Source organism: Chroicocephalus ridibundus, chromosome 21 (genome assembly GCF_963924245.1).
Source record: "Chroicocephalus ridibundus chromosome 21, bChrRid1.1, whole genome shotgun sequence".
Lineage (NCBI taxonomy): Eukaryota > Metazoa > Chordata > Aves > Charadriiformes > Laridae > Chroicocephalus > Chroicocephalus ridibundus.
In genome coordinates, this window is record NC_086304.1 from 4,198,157 (window position 1) to 4,219,160 (window position 21,004).

The 21,004-nt window shown below is 43.6% G+C and overlaps 1 long non-coding RNA gene across 1 annotated transcript in view; it reads left to right on the plus strand.

Annotated features, from left to right (window-relative positions):
* The window catches only part of LOC134526049 (uncharacterized), a 37,136-nt gene that overhangs the window by 8,330 nt on the left and 7,802 nt on the right, over positions 1-21,004 (plus strand). The gene's annotated exons all lie outside the window — the stretch shown is intronic.

Consider the following 21,004-nt stretch of genomic DNA (forward strand, 5'->3'; position numbering starts at 1 on the left):
TTGTGAAATTAGTACTCCAAATTTCTTGGGGGGAAAAAAAAAAGTAAGTTTGCCTTCTCTTCTACATTCGCTCTTCTAAATGAACTGTCCAAAAGATTAAGTTGCTGGTCTGTCATGTTTAGGACTTGCACACTACTGAGGCCACTGGCACAACATTTTGGGGAGTATATTCTTGATAGTCTAGTAAAAATATAATGCTGCATCAGAATTTGCTTCTTAGACAGAGAAAATTCAGCTTCCCTGAGAGGGAAAAGGAAACAGTATTGCTCTTTCTGTTCTCATAAAACATTTAAGGTGACCATATTATGTATCATTTAACCTCTGTACTTCGTAGCCTAAGAAGAAAATAACCCCACAACCCTACAAAACACTGTAATTATTGCACTGTTTTTTAAGTTAACTCGCCCTTGAAAGGACAAAAAATCTTCTTGGCATAATGCAGGTCATTACTCCTGTGTTAATGGTTTAGGGATCCTTTATTTGTAGCACAGTCCTTCTGTATTAAAGGGGACCCCATAAAATTCCCAGATGCACTTGGATGACAAAAACCCCCTTTTGGATTAGTACAAGGCTGGGGTTGTCCTGCCTATAAACTCTTCGGTAACCCGCCTACTGAGCACGCACTCTGTCACTGAAGTGATAGTAAATGCAGCAAAATCAAATACTTTTTCCACAGGTATCTTTCAAGTTCGTAGTAAATCTTCTACAAACAGGATTTTCTTTTACTAGTCCAAAAGCTTCATAGTGGTACTTTTGTTTCCAAGGCTTTCGCTTGTTTTCATTTCCTTTGCCCCCAGCCCCGCTTTGTTTCCTGGTCTTACATAACCAGAGAAGAATAGACCTGGTCTTGTGGGCATTGGTCTAGTACCCAAGATTCTTGGGTTTGGGGGGTTGTTTTCCAAACCAAAATATTCTGGGCTTATCACAGTTTGTTTAAAGTTTGTTTATCATGATGTATCTTACCATCATCCATGAAGGACAATTGTCCTTACCGTGTTTTCTGGCCAACCCTCCTCTTACATTTACTAAATATAGAGGATGATTTCCTAAATATACAAGCAATAATAGTAATTAATTACATCCTTTGGGCCAGAGTAACCTCTGTAGGTTGCAATGGAGGACCTGGTCTTCTAGCTAACTGCTTTATGTTTCTCTAACTACATAAAGCAGCTGTACTCTCAACAGATTCCGTCACTGGTGTATTTCTACCTGCCACGGAGTCTCCCCAGGAGATGTACAGCCACTTTCCTATCTTCTTCCTTCTATGCTTTCTGGTGCAGGGGCTAATTACTGGGAAAATGGAGCTGTGGCTGGAGCAACATTGTACCATAGTAATTGCAGCAATTCCTAATCTGCCATTGCTCTAAATTAGACAGGAGCCAGTCCCCATGGCACAACACAGCTGCAGCTCAAAATCTGGGCCATAATGCGCATGCTAAAATAAGATAATCAAATCTTATGCTTAGGGACTGCTGGTTTCTGGGGAGGTATTTCTCCTCTCCTGCGTCTGTGAATGGCATTACAAAAAATAATGCATCTAGTGAGCTGCGTGTTACTTTGGAGCATTAAGCAATAACTGATTCTGGAAGCAGGATGCTGGACTAGATGCTGAACAGTAACCGAATGCAATAATGAGGATTTTTATGGAAAGGTAAATTGATCATGTTCTAACTGGAGTTGTATGTACTGATCTCTAACACAACTAAAGTGATAAGGTTAATTGTTGGCCTCTGTTGAGAAGTGCCACATGCTGAGTTATCAATCTGTCTTTCTAGGTAGCTGGGGGTTTTGAGTGTCAACACTATTTCCTGTAATACCTGGGAGTTTCTTGGCAGCTTCTTATTCTCCTCCCAGTCAGGATTTATGATGGTTATTTCATAAACTAATGAAATCCCAGTTTGGGGTTGTATGGCTGCAGGCCATAGCTAGTTTGTTCTCTTTTCTCCTGCGTTGTCATTGAATTGACTTGCTTTCCCACGCAGTCCTGACCCCAAGACAGTGTCATTTGTATAAGGACAAGAATAACAAAGTGTTAGTCCAACGAAGGAGTGTGCAAACAGAATCCCAACAACTGGGTCAAAAAGGGTTCAGTTCAGGGGATGTGGTGACTGCTTGTAGAATCCTGCTCCATCTCTCAAACCCTCTGTCACCCCTCTCCTCCTCCTCCCCTCTTCTCTCATGGCTTTCATGTTTCCTGGGGATGCAAAAACATGTGTGTGTAAACAATCAGCAATGGCTGCAGTTGTAGTCAACAGCTGCAAAACTTCCGTTAATGTAAAGTTGAGGCTCACAAATATGCCAGTTCCTTCAAGTTCAAGACTGTATTTAGCACGAATCCAGCAGTGCCAACAGTTCTCTCCACAGTCCGTGACCGTAAACAAACACATTTTCATTCGCTTTAAGAGCAGCAAACACACTCTGGAGATGTTCAGCCCCGCGTCCATTGTGTACAGGAAGAAACATTTTTCAGGAGATGTCCTTGAATCTGGCTCTTCCTTTCTCCTTTGTCCACCAGCGTCCAGATTTAATTAATTTTCCAGGCATGTTGCAAAGTCCATCTGTTTTCTGTGGGCTTTTGGGAAAGTGGCATATCAAAATGAGAGTTGCCAGCTTTCACAGTTGTGTTATGAATATTGTACAAATACATCTTAAAATCGCAGAACCTGGAGTCATGTGAACGTAGGATGATTTTCACTACCATTTCAGAAACACGTCCATCAAACCCCTTTAAGCTTTAAAGGAAAGGATGATTCCAGGGCCTTTTTAAATGCACAAGAGGCAAAAGGCATTCTGACAGAATCATACAGGCTTCTGCATAGTTTTGTTGGAACCATCCTTATTTAAGGATGGCTACACTGCTAGAAATTTGAAATCCTAAAGTCTTAGTATATTTGGGCTTACTTTCTATGGAATAGTTTTGATAATTAAAGTTATTAGATAGATGTAATAAGTGTTTTTAATTACACAAGGCCTTTGAAGTGCACAATAGCACTGGACAAATGTGGACAGGTGTATTACCCTGGACAGTGTCAAGGACAAAACAAACGTAACTGAGAACTGCCACACCATCAATGACATCCCTGCTTCTCACTTACCCCCCGACGCTGCTATTTCACTCTGCTGCATATCTTCATTATATCCAAGTGTCTTTCCTGTGGGTTCAACAGCAGAAGCAAAGTTTGGCACATTGCAGCATTTATCACTCAGTAAAACTGGTTCTAGATTTTGAGGCACTGCTGTCAATTTGATATTATTTCGGAATGTGACATTTACTGAATGCTTTCCAGCCAGTTAAGAAAGATTGTTCCTGGCCGGAGGAGCTCCGGAGAGTATAATCTCTTTTGTAAAAGCACTTTGCTGTTCTCCCTGCTTCTGGGCAGTTTGAGGAAATGCAGTTTGAGGTGGCTGCTGCTCACTTTGGTCCAGCCTCAGGAAGCAGCTGTGTTTTGACCCCACACAAGACACAAAGTATGTTCGCATCTGTGAACAGGTGACTTTCAAACTTACATTAAAAGCAAATGTTTTAAAGAAAACATGCTTAATGAAAAATAGAAAAATCACCTGTTCACAGGCCTGGGATTGTTCTTTTTGTGTATTTCCACCATCATTATTAGGATATTCACAAAATCAAGGTTCCCTATACCAACAAGAGAGGCTGTCACTGAGCTGGGCCTAAGAAGTGCAAAAGACAGATCGAAAAACAAGAAGGGGAGAGGAAAGCATAAGCTGATGAGGAAAACTCTTCCAACTCTGTAAGCATGTTTCTTGATGGTATGTGGGTTATTTCATTTTGGGAATAACAGATAAAGGGTTCAGTGCAGACCAACAAGTATACTGCAGACATTTTAAATGGACACTGGCACCCAGCATCCCCTCAGTATTTCAGCATATCTGATAGGGGAGCCCTAGAAAACACGTGGAAATGCTGGAGTGGGGTTCAGATATTTACTGACTGCTAAGTTGAGATAAACAGGAAAATTATAGGTTAAAAACAGTGATTGGAAGCGACAATTGCAACACAAGAATTGCCACACGCGTTCACGTACACCCTTTGGTGTCCCATGTGAATAGGCTTTCCATTTCAGTTAATATAGTTAGGCATTTTCATAATAAGATTCCAGGCCTGGAGTCATGCTGCGACCATTTCCTTTGGCCCCCGATGTTTTTACACAATGGATTGACTGCATGTATTCTGGTTTTCTGTGAAAAGACAATGAAAAATGGACCACCTTGGGATGTTAGCACAGTACTACAATATCATCACTGTCTCCTGCAATCTCTCTGATGAGTATATGAACTCTAAATAACATCAGGGACCACCCTTTTTTACACCAGCTTTTGGAACTGAGGAATGTATGTACTGGACATGACATTCAGTTGATGCTGGGTTGCATCAACGAGGGCATCACCCGCAGAGATAAAGAAGTCATTATCCCACTCCGGAATATGGTGTTCAGTTTTGGCCCCCGCTACACAAAAAAAATGTGGATGGGTTGGAGGGGGTCCAGAGCAGGGCCACCAAGATGATCCAAGGCCAGGGAAGCTGCCGTAGGAGGAAGGGCTGAGAGAACCGGGTTTGTTCAGCCATGAGAATAGAAGGCTTCAGTGAGAGCTTATCAGCACGTTCCAGTATTTAAAGGGTGGCTACAAAGAAGATAGAGACTCGCTTTTTACAAGGAGTCACATGGAAAAGAGAGGGGTAATGGGTACAAGTTACTCCTGGGGAGATTCCAGTTGGGCACAAGAGGAAATTTTTTCACAGTGAGAACAACCAGCCACTGGAATAATCTCCCCAGGGAAGTGGTGGATTCCCCAGAATTGGACAGTTTTAAGGTTCGGCTGGACAGGGTGCTAGGCCATCCTGTCTAGAGAATAAAAAAACTGAGCAATACAAAAATGCATATCTCAATACTTAAAATCAATACTGTTAAGTATAGTCACTTAGGTCTTAGGAACTGTATAACTATCATATATTTTAACTTAAAAGCCTGTCTCGGAGATGCAGACAGGACATACCTAATAAAAAGCAGCTGGAAGTATGATACCATCATAAGAGGGCAGAGCAAGACAACTTTTCATTCACCTTCCAATAAAATTCATGCAGGGAGGGCAGAGTGAAATCAGGTTGGTGGCAGTTTTCCATGCTAAATTACACGCATATAACTTCCCCAGAAGGCAAAGGACGGGCTTCAGACTGAGCAAGATTTTAGCCCAAAATAACTTTGCCTGCGGCACTCTAACAGGCAGTTGGACCACAGCAATGTTACTCTGCACTCGGTCACTTCATCGAACGAAGTTTGAAAGATGATACCAAAACCTACTGCTCGGACACCAAGATAGAATGAACAAAGAATTAATCAAATCGAATGAAAAATGAAAAGGATTTTTATTTTTTAAAAATGAATCAAAAAGAACAAGTCGAAATTGAGGAAATGGAAATGCTTTGGCTCAGCATTTCTGACAGCATCCCATAAATGACCAAAAAAAGAGAAGGCAAACTTGCCAGAAGGCAAGAAAGGAACTGTAACAGAAAGGGAGGAACACCCAAGAACTTATTGAAACTATGCAAATGGATTTTAAAATGAGAAATCCAGCACAAACGGATATAAAGACAAGGAGTACACTGTGCGCTATAAATGCTCTATAGAAGTTATGGCTCACTAGCAATATTAAGAGCATGTTGGCAGAAAAGTGAAAAGCTTTTTTGTTAAGTATAGGAAGAAATTAAAGATAGAAAATGCAAGGAATCAGTGGTCTGAATCTGACAGAACACGGTGTTTTTATGTCAGTTCTTACACTAGGTACCATGGAAAGTTTCATGATATGTGAGCAATGGCAAATATAAAATTTTAAATCCAGCACCTTGCTTTTTACCATGTTAAGACAAATAATTTGTCACTAAAGTCTAGTTCCCAATTGAATGAGATCAGTCAGCCCAGTAGCTCCTGACGGAAGAATGAAATACAGAGCCAATTTTGACACTTGCTGTGATCAGTTGATACCCTGAAGCATGAAATTTGATTACCCTTCTCTTAAAAGGCATAACAGCAGATGTTATTAGTGGTCATAAAATTATCCAACCTTTAAAAATATCACACCACAGTATTTGACACTATGGTATCTCCCAGATCAAAAAGGAGAGAAAAACACACCCAAGATTTCATATTAAACGATTGGGTTTTATTGTTCAGTCCTGTCAAGTGAAGGGATATACATTTACTATAACTGCAATGCAAGAATTGTACTGCTGCTTGCGTTTCTGCAGAGCACTAAAATTAAAACTCTCAACAGGTAGGAAAGAAAGGTTAGTGTCATTCTAAAGAAGGAGCTGAAAGCTCTTATTCACGTCCTTACAGCTGGACAGTGATAAAACCAAGAAAACAAGTCAAAACTGATTCAAGAAAGAATGCACAACAAAACAAAGTAATTTAAAGATAACACAACTGTAATGCTGATGAATCCAGACATTAAAAAATCATAAATAAGGCCAATAAAAGCATAATACTGGTGTTTGAAAACATTAACTTTAACTTTCCTTCTTATTTTTTGAGTAAGCACCATGACCTTGTTTTAAAATGTTTACTCTGTAGTTCTAGAACCTGGGATTTTTTTCCTAAATAACATGATCCCAGCTGCCGCAGATTTCCCACGAAAAACTGCAAGACTTCAGATAATACTGACAACGTATCAGTGGCATAGATGAGAAGGAATCCAGCTTTCCTGATGCATTCCTGATCCCTGATGCTGCCTCCCAAGAAACCGTGTCTTTTCTTTCCTATGACTTGATTTTTAGGAACCTGGAAGGAAAACTCCAGAAGGAGTAGCCCTTCCATTTCCTTCTGGTATCATTTTCCTACATCTCCAGTAATATAAATAATCTTGTAAGTGATATAAAACATTTCCAAAAAACATACGTTGAAAGCATGAAGCACTCAAGATCCTCTGCCCAAACAAACTCCTTCCTTCCCTCACTCTCCGCATTTTGGTGAGCACTCAGGCAGCCTCGTCATTTGGATAATTAGAGGGTGCCAGATGGCTGTAAATATGTTCACAATCCTTCTTATCCAGTTCCCTTCTCTCTGGCACCCTCATTGCTCTACCCTGTAGCAAGCACCTGGTCTGTTCCAATTTGAAGAGTCTCCCTTCTACTCTCTTGATCTAAATTGGCACCTCTAGTTTTTATTTTCCCTTTAAATGAAAGTTCTTTGGGACTGTTTTGTGCCAGGTAATACTTCCTCACAATCACTTTTACCATTGCTTAATGAATAATGTGCCCCCTCCTGTCCCGTAGCTGTTCCAGTGTATAAGCATCAGCTTCCTTTATGCGGGAATGACTGTCATTGAGCATATGAAGATACAGATCACCTGCAGTGAATCACAAGGGCGGAGCAGCGTCTTCCTATTTTGAGAGCAGAGATCTCATGCCTGCCCTTTGCGTAGGGCTAAATGGCACAGAGTGAGGTGATTCATCCCAAGTCATGCACTCAGGAACTGGCAGAGTCAGCATTTGAACAACAGTTCTGGCTTAAACAGTCCCTATCTTCCCTGCCTCTGCTCCTCCTGGTCACTGAATTGCACTTTTGTATTGGAGGGTAACTCTGATCCTGTTATTTCATAGCTCAGGACTGCCCCAGTCTTGGGGCCTAAGCCCGTGAGATGTCCCGTTCATACTTCCCACGCAGCCGGACCTGGATCACTTCCGCTTTATAGCCCTGCACTGGTGCTTCGCTTCCATCCTGTAGCTTTGTGACAGATGGCCAGTGGATATTGGGGGTTTCTTACACGGGGATGGAAGACATCTGAGAGGCCTGCATTATCCCTGTATTATCGAAAGGAGCCAAACTCACCATCTTGACAGGTCAGCTGGTGCTCGTATCACTTTCTGCAGTTGTCATCCCATTGCATTGCAGAATGTTTCAAGGCAACAGCTCAGACTTTTGGTGCATGCTACCTCTGCCCTTGAAGGGGACCCAAGACTCCGGGTAGCCCTGTGAAAGCTGGATCAGGAACAAGCCCACCGGTGGACTGTAGGTCACAACAGCCACCTTCACCAGCTGAGCCAGAGGGGGTTGAAACCAGCAGAGTGGGGCCGCTGTTACACCTACCCTGCAGCTTGGGAGGCCGGAGCCAAGCTTACCCCTGGAAACCAGTTCAGGGTGGGCTTCCGAGGAAGCAGAACTGGTAGCCGTGAAATGCAGGGGCCTGCTGCCTTGCACCTCGTACTGCCCTGCACAAGGTACTGCATTTCCTAGAGCTGGCCTTGACGCCGCATGCCGACCGCATGAGCACAAACCTGTTCCTGTGCTATTTCACACACTCCACTGAACAGAAACTTTAGGAGGCAGATATTTATTAAGGTTCAGCTGAAATGACAAGGATTTCTGTATGATGAGAGCTTCAGGTGACCAAGTATCTTCTTTTTTGCCTCTGAATTCGTGAATATTGTGATTTAAGGCAGGTGGTTTTTCTTTGTAATGGAAACATTTCTAAACTGCTAAGCAGTAAGAAAAGGACGGAAAACTGTATAGAAGGCAGTGTAAAAGGGGAAGTTGTTTTTAAGGCATCTTAAAATACAGACAGTGATGTTTCTAACACTAAAGAATAAACAAGGTCACAAGCTGTCTGAGTGAGGAAAGCTACAACAGCAGAAAATTTTGAGTCACTATAAGGGTGACTGGATTGTCAGAGGAAAATCATTGAGATATGATACATGTATTTTTTTATATTTTTAAATGCATCCATTTGAGCTATCACCCACATTTTGTATAACAAGGCATTATCAACTCTGTTCCATGCAGCAGATGCTCCCATTTGCTGAAGTGTGGGAGACTCTGGCCCTTGCTCTCCAGTCTGTTTGGGTCCACCTGTGGCGCGCTAGAGTTCATTTGGTTCTTTTAGAAGAGTTCAAGTCTAATCCTTTCAGTGTGAGCTTGTGACCATATTTATGAATGGTCACAATGGTCACGCGTGGTGCTCCTTCTGCCTTAGCTTTGCTGATGATTCCAAGTAAGTCATTCCCCAGCTCTAAAGTTCAGTTTCCCCACAATAAAAGGCAATCTTTTCTATCTTTTTAATCATAAAAAAGTCAACATTGAATCACATAATTCGTACAAAAATCCTAGATAAATACAACATCGTATGCTGAAATCGTACTAGGAATTATACTGGTTTGTCTACATTTTCACATCCTTTGCCACTTTTTTTTAGTAGTAATGCACTCTACTAGTAGTAGTGACAGCTACCTCGATCTGCTGTGATGGATTCTTTGGTTCTGTGAAGCAGATTCTAGTCGGCAAACACTGTAGAATTACTTGTACACACCAGAAGAAAATGCTGTCTTTGGTTAAAAAGATGGATAATAAGAAAATATGACTTTTGTATGAAAAGTGCAAAGGGTCAGATACAGTGTAACGGAGGCCAACGGAAAAAGATGGACAGGTCGGTAGATACAGGTAGGAGTAACGCTAGAGATATCTTCCATGGGAAAGATACACCAGCAATAGTTGAGAGCAAATCAGAGGCTGTTTGTAATTAATCTGGGTGTCCACAAAAGTCATTGTGATTCCAAGGTGCACATGGAAGCGTTGTGTCATGGAGCAAGCTGCTGAGTCTGGTTCACCTCACGTCCTCTTCCTGTTCCAGCTGATTATGTCTTTAGTTCCTGTCCTGGGAAGCAAAAGATTGGTGTTCCAGGAAATATGACAAATCAGCTAGCTGCTCTGGTTCCCTGAGTCCCAGTCACCCATCAGTGTGCTAAGGAGAGGGAGCGGCTGTCCTTCACTGGTGTGTGGTGTTGAAGAGCTGCCTGGTTCCATTCCAGAAGTGGCTGCAATCCCTGCAGTGATCAATAAGCAGAGTTTATACCTGATGACAGATCTCTGTTCTAGACTAAACTTCTGGAGAAATTAACTTTACTATTACATAACAGATGAGGAGGCTGCTGCTACAAACCGTTCTTTTCCCAATAGCGTACAGTCAGATTTATCTGTGATTTTGCCTCATGTTGACTATTTGGTAGGTTAACTCTTCACTGAAAGTAGGGAGGAAGCAGATGGCAGAAGGCAAATTTGCTTAGCTTGCTTGAACAAGGAGACAGATAAACTGATTTTCCCAATTATGTATTTGACATACAGAGGCCAAATGTTATTTTTGTGAGCCAGGCTTCTTGTTTACAGCACTTTACCATTTTGCTTTCCTGCCAACAGACATAAACCTTACAAAGTGACCCTGTGACCTATAAAGGATCAGAAAGCAAGCAGCCAAGAGCAGGCATCCAAACTATGCTCTTCCAAGAACCTGCATGATCTTGCATGCCATCTCATGATTTCTGAGAAGCATGACTCCCAGATTGAACTGCAAAAAAGGTAGACAGTGCTGAGATTATATATAGCAGCAAGTGGGTTGGAAGGAAGAACACTTGGCTCACAGGAAGTGGGAGGCTGTTCTGAAGAAATCAAGTGACTTATGTTACAGCATAAACAGCAGAGAAACCAGGCTTGTCTCCCAGTTGCTGGCTCTAACCTTTAGGCAGTGCTGCTTCTCCATCTCGTACACTCAGGCTCTCTCAACACTCAACATCATCAGTATTTTCCTCCCTGCTGAGACTTGTTTGGGTGTTACAACAACAGGCACTAAAGAAGTGCTGGTGAGATGAAGGAGGACCCCTACTAAGGTTAGGTTTGGTGTACTCTGTTTGATTCCTTGCTCTCTGCTCTGTCTTCTTCCCCACTCACACACGAAGATCCGTCCCTCGGGGAGCGACCAAATTCACTCTGCACACTAAAACATGCAGGATCCCACGTGTTCAGAGGGCTGAGACCAACCTGAAGCCCATGGTCTGCCCAGCAGGCAGGGAGTAATGTCTCCATGTCTCCAGCATGGAGTAATGTCCATCCAAGAGCATCCTATTTTAAAGAGGAGATCCAGCAATCCACACTAAAAGTTATGATAGGATATGAACTAGATGCAACCAAAATTATGCATGTGCTTAAGGATCAGCAGCTTAATAAAGAAAGGAAGATATTCTTGGTTATAAAACTGTCCTTCCATTTTGTTGTTAGCCACAGGACTTCAGCTGCTGATGAAAAGCTTTTGCGTTAAAATTGCGATTTCCTCAGTCTGTTTGTGAATACTGAGAACATAGAGGGATCTAGCAGAGCCATCTGCTCAGGAACTGGAACTCCTGGTTGGGAAAAGGTGAAGTACCACCTTTCCCTGAAGCACCTCCATCTGAGATTGTCTAGCTGTCTCTGCTGTTTCTCTCCCCCTGCCAGCAGTTTCCCCATCCCACTGCATCTAAGATGTCTGATCTGATGGCGAGGGGGAGTATCTTTAGGCTGATGCCATATGATCACATGGCTATCAAGAACAGGAGGACCATTATGCAAATTCCCAGGTTCTCCATTGTGTCTGCCTCACCACCTGTCTCAGATGTGAGCTTGTCATGTCCCTCGTGCCACTGTATTTCAGCGCCCCACAAGCTGCCTCACGAGGAATCTCAAGGGAAGTCACCATCCCACGGCTTGCATTCACAGCACCCATCATCACCGTCACGCTGATGTTCTTACCGTCAATCCAGACCCTTTGCTGGTTCTCTTAGGCTTGTGAGGGCAAGGTGAGCAGATTTTTGAAGAAAAATGTTAAAGATACTACTCTTTAGGCTCTCCATGGCTGGACAGAATCATCTGCCACCTAATAGCCAAAGGCTGCCTGCATCCTTCAAAATAATAATTCCCTTCTAGGGCATTTGCATTTTTCCTCTTTAGATAATTCCACTATGCATTTGCCATGACCAAGTCCATCTGTTGAGAGTTAGTCCTTTAAATAATTATGTCCACATCTCTGCTGGATAGTTCCAATTAATGCCAGTCCTTTGCACACTGTTCAATATCAGACTGTAAGCTACTAATTCTTACAGCTCTGAATAATACCCTCTGTCTGCCTATCATGCATGTATGAACTCTTTATTCTAACCACAGAGCTATGAAGTGTCTCCTTTCTGTCAGCCTGAAGGGAAGGGTTTTGGAAGAAGCAATAATCATTTACATGCATAACTCCAAAGCCACTGGTGTCATGAGGGGCTGATCTCCAGCCCTTTGAACTCTGGCTTGTCTGACCTCTCCCAAATATTCAGAAAAGTTACAAAGATTTTTTTTTTTTTAAAGTTGTCTTCCCTTTGAGCAAGGAAGAGTTGTTTCAAAACAGAGGAAGAGTTGTTTAAAAATTTAAAAATTAATACAGTGGAAGGCTCACTATAGTTTTTGGTCCCTTGGGGACATTTTATAAACTCAAACAAAATAGATATGTCTGAAAATAGAGCAGATGATTTGCCATTCTTGTGCCAGGCTGATAGAAACATTTCCAAAAAGTACAACTAGCTACAATTTTCAACTTTTTCTCTACCAGATGTCATGTTAAACAGCAGAAGTGTCAAAACACCACCTCTGACCCCACACGAAGGGAAGGAATGCTAGTGCTGGGGAGGAGGGATGCTCTGAGACTTATTAGTAACTCCCATGAACAGCTCTTCTCGTTAACGGGCTCTGCCTTGAAAATGAACGTGTTGTGCATTGACTGCTGCTTAATCAATCCCTCCACATCCTTTTATAGGTGGATGAGGGATTATTATCTTCATACAGACAGGGGAAACTGGGACACAGAGATCAAGTTTCTTGGGCAAAGTTGCCAAGGAATTAATAACTGAGAAGCTGCCGGCTCTGAGCTGTGTTCCTGGAGCATGGTCTCACCCCAGTGGACTGGAAGCATTTTTGAAATACCGACTGCTTCGTGCTGAACGCTCGCTGCCCAATTCATACCACGTGTTCTAGTTCCTGAAAACAAACACTTGATGGCAGGAGACAGGCTTCCAGGCTTGTCAATACATCTCTTATTACAGTCTCCACTAGCCATTGTAGTGTCTGCTATTCCCAAATCACTTGGGAATATATATATATATAAAAAAAAATATATATATATAAAAATAAATAAAAGTATACATATAAAATATATGTATACAGATATGTTATACAGATCTGCTTTTTCATCAGTTTGCTTTCCCTAATATCGTCTTTTATGCCAGCTGCCGCTTCCTGACTGTCAGAGGAGAACCACTTTGTCTTGTGCTCCAAAACAGATTTGGAAAGGAGGTGCAGAAACCCCAGGATTCTCCCAGATCCCCTCCAGGGAATAAAGGAAGAGGAAGAAACTGAGAAAGGGAGGAGTGGGGAAACAGGGGAGTCTGTCGGACATTCATCCTGGACATCAAGCATACAGAAGTCAAAACCAAAGCCCAGGAAATGCCCACAGCTGGCTTCAGCCTCCTGCAATCTTCTGCTTCCACCAAAACTCAGACAGGACAGGTATCTCCCAGAGCTTTGGCACCTGGAGACGGCCAAAGATGACATTAGCGGAGTGAGGGACTCGGTGCTCAGTGGTGTTGCCCCTGCAGTTCTGCTGCCTCTTTGCCTGTGCCTGGGGGTTCCCCTCTGCCCACCCAGCACCTCCTGCCACACAGGAGGGAAGTTCAAAACCAACAAAGCCTTAGCCCAGACCCAGGCAGCCAGAGGGGATGGTGATAGAGGTGGAGACATGGGCTGGAAGTCTCTGCTTGCCGGGGAGAGAGGAAAGATTAGCATCTGTTCAGGAGGATTTGGGAAGAAATATGGTTACATGCTTGTTTACCCCTCATTTGGCAGGCCTGAGAGATGGTACCCGAGGGCGTGGAGCCATCAGCAAAGTGACAGGGTGGTGGCAAGGCCACTGCCAGTGGATGTTCAGGCAGGGATGCTCCACCGTTGTGACCTGGTGACATTCAGAACAGGCAAACAGAGGACTGTCTCAGCCAGTAACAGCCCCATGTGATGTACTGCTGCAGGACTGATCTCCCAAAGATGAAGGAAACTGAGAGTCAAAACTGACAGCAAAGGATTTCACATGGAAAGACACAAATTAACATGGATGAGTCTGTAAAAAGACCGCATTAAGTTGCCAAAGAGCCATAATTTCTCCTTCAAGAGAGTCCATCTGGCACAGACTCAGTGCAAAGACGGCAATTAGAACAAAAAAAGCAATATGTAACAAATAGAAATGACAAGATGGAGGGATTGAGAGCAATTATTATGAATTAGTTTTATGAAGTGCATGAAATACAGAACGAAAAAAGGCAACTTAAGACAGAAATTCCTGGCTGTCAGTTTTAAGGACAAAATAAGGTGTATTTAAAATTGTATTTAGAGAAAAGAAATCCTAGAAACAATCCAGGACTTACAATAGATGGAGACACCAACACTGTTCATAATTATGCAGAAAAAGCCAGAAATTTTTAATAAATACTTCTCATTGGAGTTCGGAAAGAATCCAGAATTATGTGCCAGAATCATATAATGATGATGCGCTATTTTCCAGTTCATTAGTAGCAGGTAACGGCTCGGCAGGGCTTTTTAACTCCAGTCTCAAGTATTGCTATTTGAAGGCCTTTTCCTCTTTCTTTCTGAGATGTTAATCCCAGGGACAGGAAGTGTCTCCGTGCTGATGTTTGTAGGTACAATCCTGAAACTCGTGAATTCACAGCTGCTGGGTTTCTGGCTTCCATGTGGCCACAAGAGGGAAATGCTAAACGTGCCCTTTTCGGGCAGTTTTTGTTCATGGTTCACAGTTGTGTTCCCAGTACTGATCCCGTAGGTTCTGAGGAAGGGTTGTAGCCTGTATGTATCCAGCCACGCATCTTCCTGCTCGGTGTGCAGAAATTGCCAGTCGAAGGGCAGAGACCCACACTGCAAGGCACCAGACAATGTATGACAAAACAGAATTCCTTCCTAAAGAGGTGCAAGCACACACAAATATTCATACATGCGTATTCCAGGGATACCTTTACATCTGATCACTGCACACATGTACATCTGACATACAATAAGACTAAATTTTTTCCTTTTTTTCTTTTTTTTAGGGAAGTGGGTCTGTTCTTGCTGAGCTTTAATTTGAAAAACTGGTTGGAACTTGTTAAGTCAATAATTATTCTTGTGAATGTAGGTCAAACTATTTTCTATTTTTTCCTCTCCCTCTTGGGACTTGGAAGAGGATTTCAATACTCCAGTACTCCAAGGATAGAAGCACCGTGCTTTCCATTAGGAAGAGACAACTCTCAATAACAAAGCAGAAACACTTCGAGGTAGATATACCCTTATATGCTTAAGTAGGTTTTCCTATAGAGCAACTTCCCTCGAAGCAGGAAATTTGCAGAAATAAAACTGTCTTCTCAATACACTGCAGTTCTCAAAGCAGCCTAAGATTTTCACAAAATGTACTGAAAAATGGCATGTTATGGTAAGTGAGGTCAGTGGAAGTGCATTCCCTTCTGGTGAGAGCTGTTCTCTGTGGCAGATAGCTGCCCATTTACATGCACTTAGCAGGCAGTAAATCCCTGGCACTTCTCTGAGCAGGTAATTTACAGGATCTCGAGGTTAGTAACCTAGTTGTCAGCAGCCTCTCTGTGATCAATGGAAAGATGGGCATCTCCGGAGGAACGTTTTATTTCAAAAGTTCAACCGTCCGCATCAAGCTAATTGCCCCATGGGGGTAAAATGGATAAGGCACAGAGTCACGCTTCATTGTAGCTCCGGGCCACCCTCTGCTCCCCAGCCCACAGGACGGGGTTTTCATCTACACCTGCTCATACAGGTGTCCAGAAAAAAATCCACCCAGCTCCAATAACATAATGGAGTGCATTTGAATCCCATTGATTTTATGCTAAGTGTATGCTGAACATATTTTTCCACCATATTTTACCATCATAGTTGGTGTATCAGAGGGGCTATAGCTTTACACCTTCTGCAGAAATAGATCTTGCCTTATCTTTTTAAGGCATTTGCCTTATTAGAGAAAAAAAAGCAAAAACTTCTGCAGTTTCCTTCATCAGTAACTCCAAGAAATACTTCTGCGCAGCAGGAACTATCAGCTGTATCAGAAAACTGTATTTATCCACCCACCCCAGCAGACAGAACCCTCTGGCATGAGTCACAATTGTTTATGCTCCATTCTGGAGTTTGGGGGCTTTTCTTTTTTTTTTTTCCCCTTAATGCAGTGGAAGGCTTCAAGACTGGAAACTGCTGGAGAAATATGACTTTATCCACCATAATTTTATTATTGTGAACTGCTTTTGTAAGATATAATTCCAGGATGTGGACCACTGCTATTTAAACAACACAGGCCTATTTCCTCCTTATACCAAAGTCCTTTACCTCACTCCAGCAGTGTAAAAGTTGCCTCCAAGTGTGTATAAATTCTATTTATAGCCACCAAAAGGCTCTTAATAGTCACCTTCTGCTTTAAAGAGGCCTTGCAGTAATTCAGTTTTGCAGCTGCTCTCTGTATCTGGCCTGTTGCGTTTGCTTTGAGTTACTGATTCTGAAGGGCATTAGCGACCTATGAAAATAAGAGATGGGACTGAATTCCATGGAGGGTACAAGTCTGTTACAGCACCGTCCAAGCAGCACTGGCTTCAGCAGTAACTGTTATACGTGGAGATCAAGTGTTCCATCATCGGTGTCAAACAAGGTGGCAGCCACCACAGAGGTGTTGCCAAAATGGTGGCCAGACATTCTCAGCATCTGTAGCACAAGCAAGATTGTCCCATTCCTCATTTTCCCTCCCACTTAAAATTCTCGGGGCAAGGCTAGAAGGAGCCTGATCGGCCTGGGGCGATGACAGCCACAGCAGCTCCAGCTCCTGGTGCTGGACGTCCAGGTTGCGTGTGCCACACAGTTGGCAATGCGTGCAACCAGAATTCCGTGTGGTTCACTTATCCTCAGCTAAATGACTATTAAAGACCAGAGGTACAGGACTGCAAGGGTCCCTGTGTCCTTGATGCTCGGAGGAGTTCTCACCATAACCGTCCAGATCTCTAACCATGGGGGCCACATTTCTTCTGTCCCTCCGGTTTTGCTAAGTGGAAAGAGAAGGTCATGTGTGTGCTGGAAGAGGATAGAAAAAACACCATAAGAATTTCAGATGTGCTGGTTTGTTTTCTTTGTTTTTCTCAAGGAAAATTAGTACAGTGTGAAGATGATCTATGGGCCCCAGCTACGAGGCTGTCTTCCCGTCTCCAAAAGAGGCCCATCAGGATGCAGAGAGGAATGCAAAGGGAATTAACTACAACTCCCTTGATGTACTGCAGAAGAATTTAAAAATGGAAATATTTGGGGTTTGCTTCATTTGACAAAAAGCCCAACTTTTTCTGTGGAAAAGTAAATTTATAATATACATTTTGTCATTGTTTTCATCAAAAGTGGCTGTGGAAAATCTTCAGTTCATACCCCACCCCCCCCCGGTGTTGTTATTGGGATTATTGGCCCCCTGTTGATATTGGGGTTTTTTGTTTGTTTTTCAAACCTCTTTTCCCAGCCTGTTGTATACTGGTAATACCCCAGGCATTTCCCAGGTGCCTCGCCGTTATTTCTTCAGAAAGGCAGAAGAGGGAGGGAGAGCCTGTCTTTGAGCTGGGGAGGTGGAAATAACCCAAAAAAAGCCTCTTTGGCTCAGCTGCTGGGCTGGGTGGGTGCTTGGGTGCCTGCACGCACCTGGGGTTCCTCGCGCTGATGCTCTTTATTTGGCTGGGAGCTGGAGCGAGACAGGGTTTGGGGTTGGCTGCGGAGATGGAGAAGGAGAAGGAGAAGGAGAAGCAGACAGAGAGGGTGAAGGGAAGCTGAGTGGCAGCTGACAAGGGAAGCAAAACAACACTCACACGCTCATCGGCATTTGTCAAGCAAATTGCAGCTATTTTTGTAGGAGACACTTTGCCTACATCTTAACTAAGAATCCAGGGCCCGAGCTGATCTCCAGTGCAATGAGAAATACTTCTTCTCAGCCCCCTTCTTCCCATCTTGCATGTGTTTTCAAGGTGCAGTTGTGCAGAGTTGTGCATAAGCAAGATTTCTTAGCCATTAACAAGTTTCAAAATTGTTCTTTTCTGTGCTGCTCTGCCAGGGTGCTCTTTATTCTTATAATGATACAATATTTTGTCTCCAGAGCTGACATAATTGACGCACTGGACAATACAGCTGGCCCTTTCAGGGAATGGCAGACTTGTTGCTCCTCCATTGGCCAAGCATGTCCTCTTTGTGCAGTGTTATTCCCGCATGGATAGACCCACAAAACTGGTGTGTGATGGACAAAGCAACGTCTGTGCTCTCTTTGGCTTTGAAGCTCCATTAGGGTTCATTGCAACATGCCAGTGTTTTGGGAAATGCCATCAAAGGCAGGGGACCATCCAAGGGGCTGGCAGGGAGGGGGCAGAGAGAGAGAGGTGGAAAAAACTAGCAAGGGGTAAGGAGAGGGTGATCAGATGCAAGAACGAGGACAGGAAGGGGAGCTGTGGCTCATACTGGAATGGTGAGATTATCTTGGAAGTAAAGACCAGAATAAATGTCCACAGATACTTTGGGAAACTAAGTGATTTATAGGACAAGAAGGGAGAAAGCAGAGTTTGAGGAATGGGGTTCAGGGAAAAAAAAAAGGAGTAGTCAGAAGTGAGGATTAGAAAGTGGAGAAAAGTGGTTGCAATGATATTCCACTTTGCCAACAACCTTCATTTTTGGTGTTTTTCTTAAATCATCAGGCTCCTGGAGTCACGCAACTAAGTGAGATTCCCAAAAAGCTAGAGACATCAGCAGGCAAAAAGAATTCTGTATTGATTCTCTAAAGCTCTTCCTGTAAGACGATCTCATCTCAGAGGGTTTGTAATTTCTATTGCTTCACTGGTCCAGCAGAGACAGTTGTCAGTTATTTTTTAGGTTACTGCTTCTGCTTTTCTAAGTTCTGCATGAGACTCAACACAGAGCCTTGGAAAACGAGAGCTCGTTCTTCAGGTCTTTCCAGAGCATCTCGATGCAGGAAGCACAGGAAAATCTGTCCAGCTTGTTTTTCAGACTTCTGAAATATCTTGGTTTCCACTGTGGAGACCTCCTTCTTCATCAGACTCTGCATCGTCACAACAGAGGGCTCAGACCGACCGTGTCTGAGATAAAAAAAAGGGGATGGGGTTTGTACAGCTGGTTATTTATCGTGACATGGGCGTGTTGCCTAAGCAGAACATGCGGGTTTGTAAATCAGTTTTCCTTTAGGTTAGATTGGTGTGATTTGTAAATCTCTAATAGGATCTGTAAATCTGCAGCAGGGTTAATAAAACTAGGCTCACATTTATAAATTGAGAATAGGGTTTGCAAATCCGTCAGTGGGGTGGAAATCCTATAGGCCAAGTCCTACAGCTGTTGAATGTTTTTATTCTCCATCTGATTTTTAAAGAGTGATTTTTTGAAACCAGTCTGTAAGACTTGGCATATGCAGGTGAGGTTGTTGAAATATGAACCAAGAAAGAGGACATTTCTTAGGCTGTAAGAGCAAGCCTGGAAATCGTGGAAACCATGGAAGAGTTTAATGTATTTTTCTGTATTTTAAATCTGTTTTTCCAACCCGTTCTTCCTATCTCCACTTGGATCACTGTTATAGTAAAACCAGCCTGTTCGCTTGCTTTTTGCAAACTACCAGTTACTGTTGAAGAGGTCCCAGAGAACAAACCTTGTCCTTTGTTACCAACAGATAGAGCGATTTTATTAACGTCAGTAAAGAGAAATATCCTTCCACAGAACTATGCTAAGGTACAAAGTTCAGATTCAAGCCCAGGCTATTACATCTGATACAGGAATTGCTGAGTGAAAATATCTGGCAAATACAGGCAGAGCACTTGGCTCCGAGCCGGACGGTGCGGGACACCCAGGTGTGAGCTCTGCTCTCCATGAGTTTGCGGTGCCTCCTGCCTCCCCTTCACTCCCGGCCAGCCTGGCTGGGACACGGCCAGTGTTATCTAAACCCCCCATGAGCCCAAAGAGGGTCTTTTTAACAGTGTTAGATACCTCTGTGACACTGATCTGCTGAGAGCAGATACTGAGGTAGGTCATAGTAGTAAAAGAAACAAAAAATTGCCTTGATTCTCATACTGCTGGGTGTGGTGTGTTATTGCATATTTTAAGGAAACGTGTAGGAGGGAGCTGTAATTCTAAGAGCTGAAAATGTCCGGGGCTTGAGCTTGCGATGTAAAAGATGACGCCGGTGGTACTGTAGGATCTCTGGCTCTCTGGCAGTGCAGGTGACATAAACAGGCTGCAGGGAGTGCATGCTGAGCGGGCAGACATGGCTAGTGCCCAGTCCCACGGGGCTGGATAAAGCAGTAGCCACAATTCCCTGCCTTGGAGACGGCGAGGTCTGGGGGCAGGCAGCTGGTGAGCTGCAAACTGGACCTCGCCATGGCAGAGAGCTCCGGTTCTGTGGCTGGCCTTCCCTCAACCGCAGCGAGTCTGAGATTTACCCAAGCTAAGGCCTCTCCCTCCTTACTCCTCATTAGGGGAGGCTCCGACAGTAACCTGGGAGTGACAGGAATTCCCTCCCTTCCTCCAGCCTAAACCAGCTTTCAGTTAATGGCAACGGTTTAGGGAGGAAATATTCCGAGTCCCAGCTACGCCGTTAGCTGCCCCTGCCCTCTGGTAACCTCCCTTGTCATCTGCCTCTCTTCTCCCAGTCCCCAAAACACCGTCCTTCTTAGACACTTGAGGGACTTACTGAATCCTGCCTAAAGGGCTGGGCAGGGTGGCTTGGGGGTATCAGGTACCGCAGCATTGCCAGCTGGTGTTCATGACCTTTCAGCTGCTCTGCTGGTTTTCAGCATGAAACAGAGCCTGTGCTGGCTTCTTTAAAGGCTTCAACTCGTAGCAGCACTGCTACAGGCTTTCTGAAATACGAGGGCAATCACTGGGGAGACCAGCATCTTGTTGGCGCTGCCCGGGTTGCAAGAGGTCACACATGGTTCTCAAGCAGTTCAGTACTTTTAAAATTGAAACTAAATGCCTCTCCCGCCTTAACCACTGCTTTAATACAATTATAAGGCAGTGACTTGCTTGAGTTTGCTGGCGGGGGCAGCTTGCCATTAACAAGGGCTGCTGCAGCATTAGCAGGGAGC